At 40.7% G+C, this 13,711-nt stretch overlaps 1 protein-coding gene across 1 annotated transcript in view; it reads right to left on the bottom strand.

The window, feature by feature from the left end:
- LOC116043970 (cadherin-6-like) overlaps positions 1-12,042 on the bottom strand; it is an 84,153-nt gene extending 72,111 nt beyond the window's left edge. Inside the window, exon 1 of the mRNA XM_031291021.2 lies at positions 11,922-12,042. The gene's annotated coding sequence lies outside the window, so the exon portion shown is untranslated. The remainder of the gene's footprint in view (positions 1-11,921) is intronic.
- Positions 12,043-13,711: the final 1,669 nt, after the last annotated feature.

Genomic DNA, 13,711 nt, shown 5'->3' with positions numbered 1-13,711 from the left:
TGCAGTTACTGAATTTAAAACAGTGTAACAGTTAAACTAATCAACAGTGAAAACAATGTGAACTGTGAAATTTCCCTCAATACTTTTCTCGTTTGGGCTAATAATGGGGGGTGGCAGTAGCTCAGTCCGTAGGGAGTTGGGTGCATTTGTGCATGAATAGGTCCTGAGCATGTGTGTGTGTATTTCAGGCCTGTGTGTAGTGATTTCTAACAAACAGAGTGTAAATTGTAATTTCCCCACTGGGGATCAATAAACAGTATAAATTATTAAATTATAAATTATAATAACCTAAAGCTAAATAGTCAGTATTTTTGCTTGATCGGTGACTTCGCGATTACAACTGGAACAAAAAATCCGCTACACGTTGCAGCACTAGATTTACAGTAGGGCTGCACAATATTATGTCATTCTTTTGTTAATGGTGCCTTTTTATATTCAATTCTATGTTCAATTTAATGTTCTTTCAATAAAAGAATGTTGGAAATGATTTCCTTACATTTGTTTTAAATCCAACAAGCAATTTGTTGTATTTTCGCAGTAACTGATTTTTGCAATACTGAAAGCAGCAGAAATGCAGAACTGAGTCCACTTTATTATCTCTTTATGTATCGCCAGTAATATTGTTATAGTGATATTGAACAAAGTTATCGCAAATCACATATTTTCCTTATATCGTGCAGCCATAATTTGCAGTGATTCCAGACGAGTGGCAGCAACCAACAATTAAACTAGAGAAAGCAGGAGGAAGCTCCAGCATTTAGGATGCACTCGCTGATTTTACTGTGGCTACCCTCTGTAAATAACATTTCCGCGGTGGCCTTGTCGGACACGATGACAAACATTAGCACAAGGAGCTAATATTTCTCAAGAACTCAAATAGATGGGTAACATCTACTTGTTAAGGTTGTTAAGAGTAAAACTCAACCTTGGTGCTGAAAAGGCTTTCAGTCTCCCGGATAAAAGGCTGTTTTTAAAGGACTGTCGTTACGAGGGTCTGTGGCGACGCTCTGTTTGCAGTGCTTTCATTCACGAAGGCCTGTGATGATGAGAACTCCTGTTTTATGGCTGCCACAGAGCCGAGAAACAGCAGGAACACACATACACAGAGACAATGCCTTTGTCGCTCTGCTTTGGAATGCGGCAGTCCATTACTATGCAAATGAGCAAACATCTACCTTACTACTGTGTGTGCTGTGTGTTTACATGAGTGTGATATAGTTAAGAACGGGTGAAAAACACACAAGGACAGGACAAGGCTCGGTGTAAAGAAAGCTTCCGGTTGAGATAAACATCCAAGATGTGCTCCAGTAACTCACTTTGACTTGTTTAACATGGAACGTGCAGCTGTTTGTCTCCAGTATATACATTACCTTCTCAAACTTTTCTACAAGGGATGAATCTAATTTGGAAACAGTTTGGGAGTCTAGTAAGAAATATCTACTGGTTCCAGAAACCACAATCAAATATTTATATTGAGCCAGCTCCAGCTTCCAGGCCACTCGTTTCTATGTCACATGCGAAAGTGACCAATATTGAGCACTCTCGTGAGCATTCAGGCTCAAAACTAGCTGTTTCTATTCACAAACTAACCTTTAAATACACTGGTTAGACATATGCAATAGGGCTGCTCAATTATGGAGAAAAAAATCTAAATCACAATAATTTTGGTCAATATTGAAATCATGATTATTTAAAGTGCTCATATTATGCTACTGGCTTTTCCCCCTTTCCTTTATCGTGTTATATATCTTTTTTGTGCATGTTATAGGTTTACAAAGTGGAAAAGCCATCTCCAACAGAAAACACTGTTCACAAACTGCTCCAAGCAGCTATTCAAATTTAAATATCAGCCTATTATTAATACTGTTAAGAACAATTAGAAGTAAGGGTACTCATGTGGACAAAAATCAGAAGACTGTGTACACAATCATAGACTTCAACGGTAGCAGCTCGCGCTAGCTGTTCGCGGGTGCGAGCCCTATGTTCCCACAGCCCGATGGTCCCACAGCCCGATGGTCCCACAGCCCGATGGTCCCACAGCCCTATGTTCCCACAGCCCAATGGTCCCACAGCCCTATGCTCCCAAAGCCCAATGGTCCCACAGCCCTATGTTCCCACAGCCCAATGGTCCCACAGCCCTATGCTCCCAAAGCCCAATGGTCCCACAGCCCAATGTTCCCACAGCCCAATGTTCCCACAGACCAATGTTCCCACAGACCAATGTTCCCACAGCCCAATGTTCCCACATTTCTAAGATTTTTCTTAAAATTAGGCCCTATGTTAGGGTTAGGGTTACATTCCATCTGTAGTCCATTGCTACTGGATAAAAGGTTGGGTGTAATTGGCTACCAAATTGGGAGAAAGGGGGATAAAATCTGATACAAATTTACAAAAAAGGAAATGTGGGAACATAGGGCCTAATTTTGGAAAAAAAAATCTTAGAAATGTGGGAACATAGGCACGCTCCCTCTTCATTAAGATACCGGGTAATTAACATATGACTGACATATAAATAAAAGACTTATGGTTCCATCTCCACCATTGCCGCCAAAATATATAGTATTTTCTATTTAAAGTATCTTACAGAGGAATGCACTGAAGATAATAAAAAACTGGGCCAGAAAACGTTAAAGAAAAACTGACAGCGCACCTGGAGCACGGTAATAAAGGCCCTCTTTGAAATACAGCTTCTTTATTATACTGTTTGATCGCAGCAGCATGTCTTGTCCAATCCAATCCAATGAAAGCGAAACATAATCAAAAAAAGGAATCAAACTGAACCCTTGTCTTGGTGCTGTTACTGTTAAACGTTCTCCACAGTCCCCCTGGAGACAGATGCTGGGAAATACAACTAACCACAGGTGTGGTTAGTTTGCGACTGATTTTGTTTCTATTAACTATTCTGCTTCACACTATTTTGAGCCAACATTTACACTTTGACTCGCCTGCTCCTGCTTCGCCTGTCACCTCCGCGGACAAGGCCCGACAACGCGGAGCACTTCACACCACGTTAACAAGACAAAAGAAGATAATGTAGAACGTTTCCTTGCAAGTGTTTTTGCCTTTGTAGTTTTAACCGCCTAAAAGAGGCTTCAGTCGTCATGTAGTCTGCAAGTTATCACCTTCACAAAACCAAAACAGAAACCCTCTGAGGTCTAAGGGCATTTTCACACATCTTCTTAAATTTAAAGTTAAAGTTATTTGCATATAACTAATCCCTGCGTGTTTCATATCAAAATGTGATATGACGCCCACATTTTTCTAGAGCAACGTGTAAAGAGATTATTGGGCGCTAAAGCTGAAACGTTGATATTGGCTTTTTGAAAGTCCCCAAATCTCTTTTGAGAACCAACCTTAACTTATGATGTGTTTCGGTGCTTGAAATGAGTTTACCAAAGTCGTAGGTTATATGTATATGATGTCTGAAATGAAATTTTGCAACGTCGCTTTTTTGAGTGGGAGTTTCGTCAAACATCGCTTGGGGGACGTGCCGGTGCGTCTTTCGTCCTCAGAGGGTTAAAGAAATAAATGTCTCCATTTTGCTTTCTGATTTCTTCTCAGAGGAGAACACAGGACAAGTAAGCATAGATAGATATGTTGCTGCAGCAATTCAATTTCAGTTGGACTTTAAATGTCTCCACTCCACTCGTGTTGCATTACGTCAGTGTGAAAATAGCCTTTGAACAAGGGGACTACCTTGGCAAAGCCATATTGTGTTGCTGTGATGTACCGGTACTCTCCCCTTCCGTTTCCAAAGTTCTCCTCTTTGTTACCTCAGGTTTAGCTATCCGACACTAATTAGATAGCTTGCATGTCGGATCAAAAACAGCCTCTCGTGTGATGTGCAGTCAAAACGGTGAAGCCGTCTCCAGAATTTTCGACATTCTCCCTAACCCGGCTTTGATGAACAGCGATCTACTGTATTTGCAAACACAACGCAGCGGGGCCAGGAGAGCTGTAATTGGAGGAGCTGTCAAGCCAGAAGAGAGGAACGCTGAAGTTGTCTTCCAACAACAATTTAGCGGCTCCCTCCCCAGACAAGATGCAGCTGAACACCTGTCAGAGGAAAACGCTTTATTTGATGTGAATGTGTTAAAAAGCTGCCGCTATTCACATGCACACCAATTTGGTATCTGCCGTTGCCTAGAGTTATGGACAGGAGGTGATAGCTGTAACTGCTAAGGTTGTCTAATATCACAACCATGCCGTTTCCTCCTTCGGTCTCTTTCCATGCGATTATACACAGCGGTGGTGGAAGGGGTCTGCAGGTTAGAAAACAGACTGTTTGAATCAGCAAATAGTCTGGGGAAAATGTGGACAGGAAATGTGCTTTCCATGGAGAAATAATGATCAAATACACACACACACACACACACACACACACACACACACACACACACACACACACACACACACACCTCTGCTGTAGCCACACTTCTGCTACTTAATCCACTCAGTGTACCTGACGATGCAGCTGGACCGAATCAGTGTTATCACTCTATACACACATACTCACACACCCCCGCTCACACACATGCATACAGAGCACAAAGACTATTGTCAGGGCAGTTGTCTGATGTCAACGTGAATTAGCACACAGAAACAGTTTCAGGCCTTCATTTGCATCCAGAGCTTCCTAATTAAGTGTGTGTGAGTGGCTGCTCTGTCAGACCACATCATGTACCGCGCGCGTTTAATTTGTTCCGACTGATATCTGATAACAGCATTTCTCTGTTGCTGGTAGGCACGGTGACTCTGTCTGGTGACTCTAACCCTAATGACTTTCCATACAGTTAAAAACAACTGGCAGAAATCCAAGCAACTTAGCTTTGTTGTAAATCATTTTTACAATTTACATTTGAAGTCATTGGCAGGGCTGGGTATTGTTCAAAAAATGTTCGATACCGATACCAATACAATGACTTTGAACGATGCTTTTTTTTCTATACCAATTTTATGAAATCCATTTTAACAAAAAGAAATTACAACATCACGGCACAAATCCTTTTGTTTACTTTTCAGCTCCTACTACGTGAGCCCCGTCTCTCTGTGCGTTAACGTGGAGTTTTTCCCTGCGTGTCTCTACGACGTGTAACGTTAGACAGCCAATCACAAGCATTATTAGATCTCGGTAGGAGCATGCTGCGTGCTTATTGGCTCACTGACGCTGACGAGATTTACTCCTTAGGTATTGGAATTAGGTATTGAATGACGAGGCATTTGTTTTCAATGCTCGATACTTTTAGAGGCAATTCGGTCTTAAAAAGTATTGAATTCGGTAACCAGCCCTAGTCATTGCTTGAATGTTTTGTCTGTTGCACCAATATTATACACAGCCCTGACAGGTTCTAGTCATACAAAATTAGTTTTGAGGTGTCATACGTTCTTATTTTATATATAATATTCTGATTCCAGCTCCTTAACCCATGTGAATAATTACTACAAAGTAGTTTCTTTACTGAATTGAGTTGTGGACAATTTTTTGACATTTTATAATAGACCATTTGGAAGTGTTTCAGAGCTGAAAGAAAGCTTAAATTACAGCTTCTGGTAATCATAAGCTAATGAAAGACATTTTATGATCTCACATTTGAAAGATTGACGATGTAAGCCTTAAATATGTCTCTGAACTCTTGTGAACAAGCCAAAAATAACCCCCGGGTCTTTATTTCGTACACTGGGAACCCCCCCCCCTCCCCCCAGTGCCTCTGTCTTCTGGAGAGTTGTCTGCTGATAAGATTAAGGTCATCAGATCCTATCATCATATTGATCATTTGTTCCAGTCTAAGCTGATCTTACATCCAAAGGTCTAATTTAAAAGGGAGGACACAGGGGAACATGTCCCTTGCACTTTTTTAGAAGGCAAGATATTTGAGAATGTCATCTTGGGCTTTGGGCTGACGTTTTCCCCCATTTTCTGACTTGTTATAGACCAAACAACTAATCGATTAATCGAGAAAATAATCAACAGATTAACCCGATATACGGTGAACGAATATTCTCATTCAAACCCATAGCACAGCTAGCGGCTCAGCAGAAACATTCACAATGTACTAACCCCCAAATTCCATACACAAGACAGAGGATCTTTAAAAAAGTGAAGATAGGTAGAAATAAATAAAAAAAAAAATGACATTGTTGAAATGTTATTTTGTACATGTTATTTCAAACAAGCAGTCGGTCCACCGCTGTGCTTCTACACGACACATTCATCAAAGTATTTACATTTTTTTGGAAATCATTTACTTGTGTCTGTAACTCAGAAGGAACCGCTGCCCCCAACAGGTGATAGGCAGTATGTGTGTGTGTGTGTGTGTGTGTGTGTGTGTGTGTGTGTGTGTTTAAATTAAAAGGGCCATCTCCTTGATTTTGCCTGCCTATGATACCAAGATGAATCTGCCAGTCAAGCCAAGGGAACCCAACAAACCGTCCCGTCTGAAAAAAACTGAAGAAATGTTTGCAGCCAAACTGAAGCTGCCCTCAGTCAGCTCAACGAACACATTAGGCCTGTTTTCAAGCCCCTAATTTGGAATGACACACTAAAACACTTGTTCATTCAGGCTTTTCTGGTCATCTCTGGAGCATTGCTATACTTAGATCCATCCTGAGTTTCAGCGATACAGAGGATTACATGCTTTTATCTTTTCTTGCCTTGGCTGCTGCAGCGCCCTGTTTGTTTGCCTTAACCAAAAAAAGAGAACGCCTCCAGTGTGGTGAGAGTGCTAAAGCAAGGCTTTTTTAAAAAAAAAAATTTTTTTACCTACAACAAAGAGTTGGGTTAACACTTCTCCTCACTGATGGTTTCAACCGTTTTTGTAGTGATTATGTGCAAATGTTTTCGTGTCCTGGCTTCAGGTTATCTCTCTGAACTTTTCACTACTGAATCACGGACTGCATACTGCATGACTGACTGTGTCCGGGCTAAAGACTAAAGGTGACTGAGCTTTGGCTCTGTGGCTTTGGAACGACCCGCCTGAATAACTGAGACTGTCTGTAGCCTATCTTCTCCCATAAATCCCTTCCTCACACTTTTCCTTAAGGCCTTGAAACAATTTATAGCATATATCTATATTTTTTCTTCGTAGACCTGCAAAGATTAATCGATTAGTTGTCAACTACTAAATTAATCGGCAACTATTTTGATGATCGATTATTCAGTTTGAGGCATTTTTTTTTTTTTTTTTTAATGAAAAAAAGGACATATTCACTGATTCCAGCTTCTTAAATGTGAATATTTTCTAGTTCCTTCGCTCCTTTGTGACAGTAAACTGAATATATTTGAGTTGTGGACAGAACAAGACATTTGAGGACGTCGTCTTGGACTTTGGGAATCACTAATCCACATTTTTCATCATTTTCTGACATTTTATAGACCAAACAACTGACCGTTTTATCGAGAAAATACTCGACAGACAGATTAAAAGATAATAAAAATAAAAGTTGCAGCCCTAGTTTCTGAGTTACTCTGTTTGCCACTTTATTTGATGTTCCTACTCTTTTCATTTGCTACATCTTGTATTATTTTCATCGACGCTCCTAATCCTTTATTCATCACATAGATTATGATCTTTTATTCCTCTTTGTAAATCACTACACGTGTTTGACAAAAACTCCTTGAACTCTTTTTTGGGATGTGGTTGAAAGCACTGGAAAATATGAGTAAGTGGACCTTGAGTTAAGATTCTTTTGTCAAACTGTTTCCAAGATCAAGAATGAATTTTCTTGCTCACTAAAAAGCTGAATGAGATATGTTAAAACTGATTTGTTTGCACACTAAGGAGCGAAAAGCAGAAGCACTATTTGAAGTACTAGTTTGTAGGGGTGCACGATTCAGAAAATGGCACGGCTTGATGTAGATTTTTAGGCTCAAAATTCGATTCAAAAATCGATTTTTGACTCAAAAACGATTCTCGATTAAAAAAACGATTCACAGTATGTAAATGTGCTTTTCCCATGTGACTGCAGTAGACATACAATTAAAAAAAAATTGAAAAAAATGTTTTGAATCTTGATTCGAATGTGAATCGATTTTTTTGCACACCCCTAGTTTGCTTTATTTATTGTATGTCTCGTGTTTTCCAATATATACTGTATATATATATTTATGCTTTTGGTTTTTTACATATTCTGCTGTTCTACAGTGACCACATTGTTTTTGGCATGTTGTTGAACTGGGAACTGCATGTTAATTGAAGAGTTAATCACAGGCCACCACTAGTGACGGCCTTCCAAATTCGTGGAGTTTGACGGAGCTGATTATTATTTTTATTTTTTCCACAGACAAGTAGCCTAGGGGTAAGAGCACTACAGCTCAGACAGCTGACAGAGTTACAACAGCCCTTTTGTCGCCATGTACCTCCAACAAGGTCCACCATTGACGAGTTAAGGATTGGCTTTAGATTAAAGACAGTTAAGGCGAAGGTCAGGACCACCCTGGGATTTGCCTTAGAAAAGCGATGTTGCCTCAGAGGCTAAACTTAGGGAAACAAAGTCCCCTATTGTAGTTTTAAGAGTTAATCACAGTAGTCACAAACGGGTACATGCAGGTACTGGGGGACAAGCTTCCTGAGCTAACTTCTCTGTCAGTGTCAACGTCACCCAAGTTGTTTTTACTTTTAATGGACTACAAAGTACACCAGCACAGAGCGGATGTCCATATAATTAGCGGCAAAATGATTTATTCATATTCCTGCTTTTTGGCTAGAACATCTAAAGAGAACTAGACTTCAAACTTTTTACAAATTGGGAAATTCAGTATCTTCATCATTCTCCAATTAAAATCTTTGATTTTTGTTTGGATGATCTGATATTGATTAATAAGATCCCGAAATGAATTTTTTAATATATGCCTTTTCACCATGTGATGTATCCGTCATGTTAGTCCTGTTACATAAAAAGTACTTTAAACAAACTTGTTGAGGGTCAATTCTTAATGGAAATATTGACCTGTCCAAAAATATTTGAGGGTTGCTTCTTGCTTGTACAATTTACAGCAGAAGTTCTCTGAGAATCTCTTTTGTATCCAAGCAAAATGGGTATTGTAGATGAAATTCCCCTAACCTAATTGATATCATATCGGAAATGTAGTCAAATCGAGACCTTGTGAATCGGCATCAAATAGATTCGGGAAGTCATTGTCGATACCCAGCCCTATTTATTATCCACCAAAAAAACGGTTTCAATTCAATCATAATTCATCGATTAAAAACACACTGGTGACTGCTGCCTGCCAAAGTGTCCTGTTACGGGAGTGAAACACAAACTAAATCTCACAGATGAAAGAAAGATGCTGCACAGTGGATTGGATGCATTCCTAATGTATGACTTCTTCGTCAGACTAATAGTTACAATAAACTCATAATGTGCCAACCGGCCAGCCAGCAGGCTACTTTTTAGCTCTCGCTGTTTGAAAAGAAAAGTAAGTTCTGGGCCGTTAGGCTGCACAGGGGTCAGGTCTGAGTTAATGAGAAAGGTTTTGTGAGGACTGACTCAGGCCACGTAATAGGGATGATGGATGCCAGTGTGAAGTACATTTCTAAGGCACTTCCATGCATGCTGGGAAACCCCCTAGAATCCTACAAAGTGTAAATCAATAGATCTCAACAGGGGTCTGAATTACCAACCAGGGCTTAGAATTCCAGTGGTCTGTTCAGGGTTTCCACAGGGTGAAGAGTTGAAGAGTTTCACTAGCCTACAGTGCAATTCCGTATTATTCTACAGAATCAATAAGAGCGGCTAATTTATCAACTCAAATCTTCCCATCGGTTTGTGCTGCGGGCCAACATTGGGTGTTTTCTCAAAAACCAAGTCAGTCAAGTGACAACCTATTTCCCTGTTGTTTTGGCTGACTACTTTCAGAGGTATCAGAATGTAAAATTAGCAACCAAAGCTGCTTTAAAAGCATTTGACTCCAGATCAAGTTGGACTTTCATTACTGTACCTTCAGTGGAGTTTAATGATGGCTAAATGTTGCATTTAGAGATTTTTTTTTTTACACCATATGAAAAGTACATTTATAGGGCACATTAAAACAATTCTAAATACCTATGAAAATAGCCAATGGTCATTTACGTATATAGATAGGTGTCTACCTCCAAAAACAAAATATGTCTTTCTTTCCTTTCTTTTTACAAAACATCAGTCGCAAAAACTGTTCTTTTCAACACTGTTGCTACACAACTGCCCAGACGTTGCAAACCCCACCCCACCAGCACGCCAAGCAGGTCAAATCCAACACTGAACAGCCGGATTTAATGCCTCCGTTTGACCCCAAACCTGCTGCCATGAACATTCAAGCTGTCCAGTCTGACACAACACACATTAACGTACACGTTTAAAACAGAGACAGAGACTCTCATTACCAGCCCACGAAATACAGCAAGTCATCCAACGCAAATATATTTACAGGTAACTCAGACACAAGAAAAAGGAGGGAAACAGTGGTTGAATTGCATTTCCATTTAAAATATAATGTGGGTTAAAAAAAAAAAAAAATGGGTTTGATATTTTATCTGACTGATGCTACATGGGATGGTAGGGCACGGATGTGAAATTTGAAAACAATTTTTTTTTTCAAACATTTTCACCTGTCATAGTAGGAAAAGCACAGCTGAAATTGATAACCTTAACGATGGCTCAATTCCATCAAGTGTCCCAGTAAGCTATTTCAGTGAGTCAGCATGCACAATACCAGGACCTCTCCTAAGTGGAATGCAGCCATCATTAATGGTATTCGAATACACCTGTGCAATTCCTACTATGACATGTCAACACGTCTGTCGTGAAAAAGGTCTATGAGATGTTATATACCTTCACAAGAGGAAAGACCAAGATGGAGTCCGATAAAGAGAAATACAGAGAGAGAGAGAGAGAGAGAGAGAGAGAGAGAGAGAGAGAGAGAGAGAGAGAGAGAGAGAGAGAGAGAGAGAGTTGAAAAAGACAAGAAAATCAGTCGGGGCGGATCAGCATCACTCTGTTCAGCCACAGTCTCTTTTCTGCCTCTCTCACCCCTGTAGGCTACTGAAACCACAGTGACTGAAATAGGCTTCAAGACCAACACCACGGCATTAATGTTGCAAGCTTTTCTCAGTGATGAAGTCTTAAATATTACACTTACTTAGCCACAAGATTCCCTCCAGTTACTGTACACCACACCCAAGTTTCCATGTTAACATTTTCGTCGGAAGAAAAAAAAGCACCAAACCCAAGAACGAAAACTTCGCAAACAAGAAACACACAGCATTAAACGACGTAAACGATAAGCCTACAATTTAACGACGTATCTCACTGTAACTGTGTTGAAATAAAAGTTGCAGGTAGCCTACCTATCCACGCACATCCTATCGCCATTCATGATGGCAATGAGTGATTTTGTATTCAACATTGAGAGAATATGATGACTTCCAAGTTACCGTTTAGCATTCTGCTGTCGACAGTAAGACAAGGAGTAGGTCCGCGAGACTTTAACTTTCACACACTACCAAGGGACGAAATATAAAGGGTGAAAAGAAAAATGATAGGAATATTTTAAGCAAACAATGTCTGGTTTTCGAATATTCACACAGGTTAGTGTTTCCAAAAAACAAACCAAAAAAAAACTGCGAAGAAAAGGTTATATGAAATAAAGTTGCTAACTAGCTTAGTGCCAGAATTCATCCTCACTTTTGCCATGAAAACAGCCACTCAGTGCCCGCGTGCCCTCCGTCAACACCGTACCAGTGACAGTCTGAAAATGACTAGCATTAATGAAATTACAAATCTCTCCAACGAGAAGAGCTTCTAGATGAGCAATTAAGACTCCGACCACTGTGGCAACAACATAAACATATATATTTTCTTTTTAGCTAAATAACTGAACACTTGCTTTTAATGTGGCCTGAAACCGCTGCAGGGACAGTAAGCGTAGAGCCAGTGCCACTTACCGCTGTGTGCCGAGGAGGGAGCTTTAAAACCAGAACAACCAACAGCGCATCCAACGGAGACGGACTGCTCTCTGCCGGTCCCCTCTCTCCCCTCCTTACTCTGCCTCTCTCTCTCTCTCTCTCTCTCTCTCTCTCTCTCTCTCTCTCTCTCTCTCTCTCTCTCTCTCTCCCACAGCCCCACTCCCCCACCAAATCAACAAATTGAGGAGTTGAAACGGCTGCTGATTGGTCATTACCTGGCCGTCGGCGATTACAGGAACACGCGCACGCTCACACGCACAGGAACACACACACACACACACACACACACACACACACACACACACACACACACACACACACACACACACAATGGGCTCAATATTCATCCCAACTCCAACCAACGGCCCTGTTTCAATCAGCCCCTATATTCAGAACCCAATTGCCATTGCTTTCATAAATGAGAACTCTGGGCTATTTAAAAACATTTCAGCAACAAGTAGCTATGAAATAGCATGTGTTGTTTCTGATTAGAGAAAACCCCAAATATCTTCCAAGATCACTTTTGGTGTTTGAAACTTAGGCTAAATCATGTGGACGCACAGACAGTGCTGTTGTTTTGTTGTCATTTCTAAGAATTTCCTCATTTTTCAAGCGGACCTATTTTCCATTTTGGCCTATTTGACTTGTTGAATCGGCCAGTGGGCAGTCGGACTCAGTGACCAATCTGATTGGTGGGGTGCTAGCCCTTGACTAGCGAATCAATGCTTCTTCCACAAGAAGAAGCCCGAGAGCTGACAACGCCAGTATCTTCTTATTACTAGCCCTCGTATTTTCTTCCGTTCAGCGAGTAATGACAACAACGATCCTTCTTGACTACTATCAACACTCTCCGATAAAAAACAATGACTTTACTAGGTCTAGAGAGATGTTCCGTCATTTCTGGTTTTCATGTTTTCATGTTTTGGGCGACAATACAGATTAGCGCCGCCTGCTGTTATGGAGAAGTATTACGTCTCACGCACGTACAGAACGTACACTCAAGTCACCATTGCTTCTGTGTGGGTTGGTGTGTCAGAGCCTTTAAAGAAATTCCATTAAACCAGAGCACGTTTTCCTCCCATCCCCGAATGCCATGTGGAGTAGCCAGACTCTCCTCCAGCACGCTTTGGGGGAAGGTCTGGCAAAGCGAGACTAGTGTCTAAGTGACTAATGTGAATTTTTTTTTTACGTTAGTCCAGTAATGAGCAGGAATGCTGTAACCGGCTGTAACGGGCTGCAATTTAATCCTATAGGGCAATTTCCGTCCACTAAAAGTTCTGTTTTTGTCACTGACAGGCTCAGATTATAATTCTAAATGTTTGACAACATTATGGAAAGGATCCCTACAGAGAAGGACCATTTTGTTATAGAGTATGATCCTTTTAGTTAAACATTAAACAGCCCCGAAATCGCCATCACCAAACTCCCCTGACTCTATTATTAAGCTTGTGTTTCATTATAAAATGACAGTTTATTTAAATGGAGTCTGGTGACAGTGAACCTGAGAGGAAGATAGGCTTCTTGGATTTGACTGACATGTTTGCTTGATGAGCATCATCAGTTTTTGCTTTTCCCCTGTCAAGAATCTGTCCATCATGTGCTTTACATGTCGTTTTTGCTCTCTGAATAAATCTTGCTAACCTATATCTCGAAAGTCCTTCGAGCATCAGAGCAGGTAGCAGGTTTTGTGGGGGAGTAGGGGGACGGCCGACCCAAGGTCCACACTCACCCAACGGCCACATTAAGGGGCTCAGAAGAGTGCTGTCAGT

The sequence above is a fragment of the Sander lucioperca genome, chromosome 9 (genome assembly GCF_008315115.2).
Source record: "Sander lucioperca isolate FBNREF2018 chromosome 9, SLUC_FBN_1.2, whole genome shotgun sequence".
Lineage (NCBI taxonomy): Eukaryota > Metazoa > Chordata > Actinopteri > Perciformes > Percidae > Sander > Sander lucioperca.
Note: the sequence above shows the minus strand (reverse complement) of the source record. Positions and strands in the feature narration are given on the sequence as shown.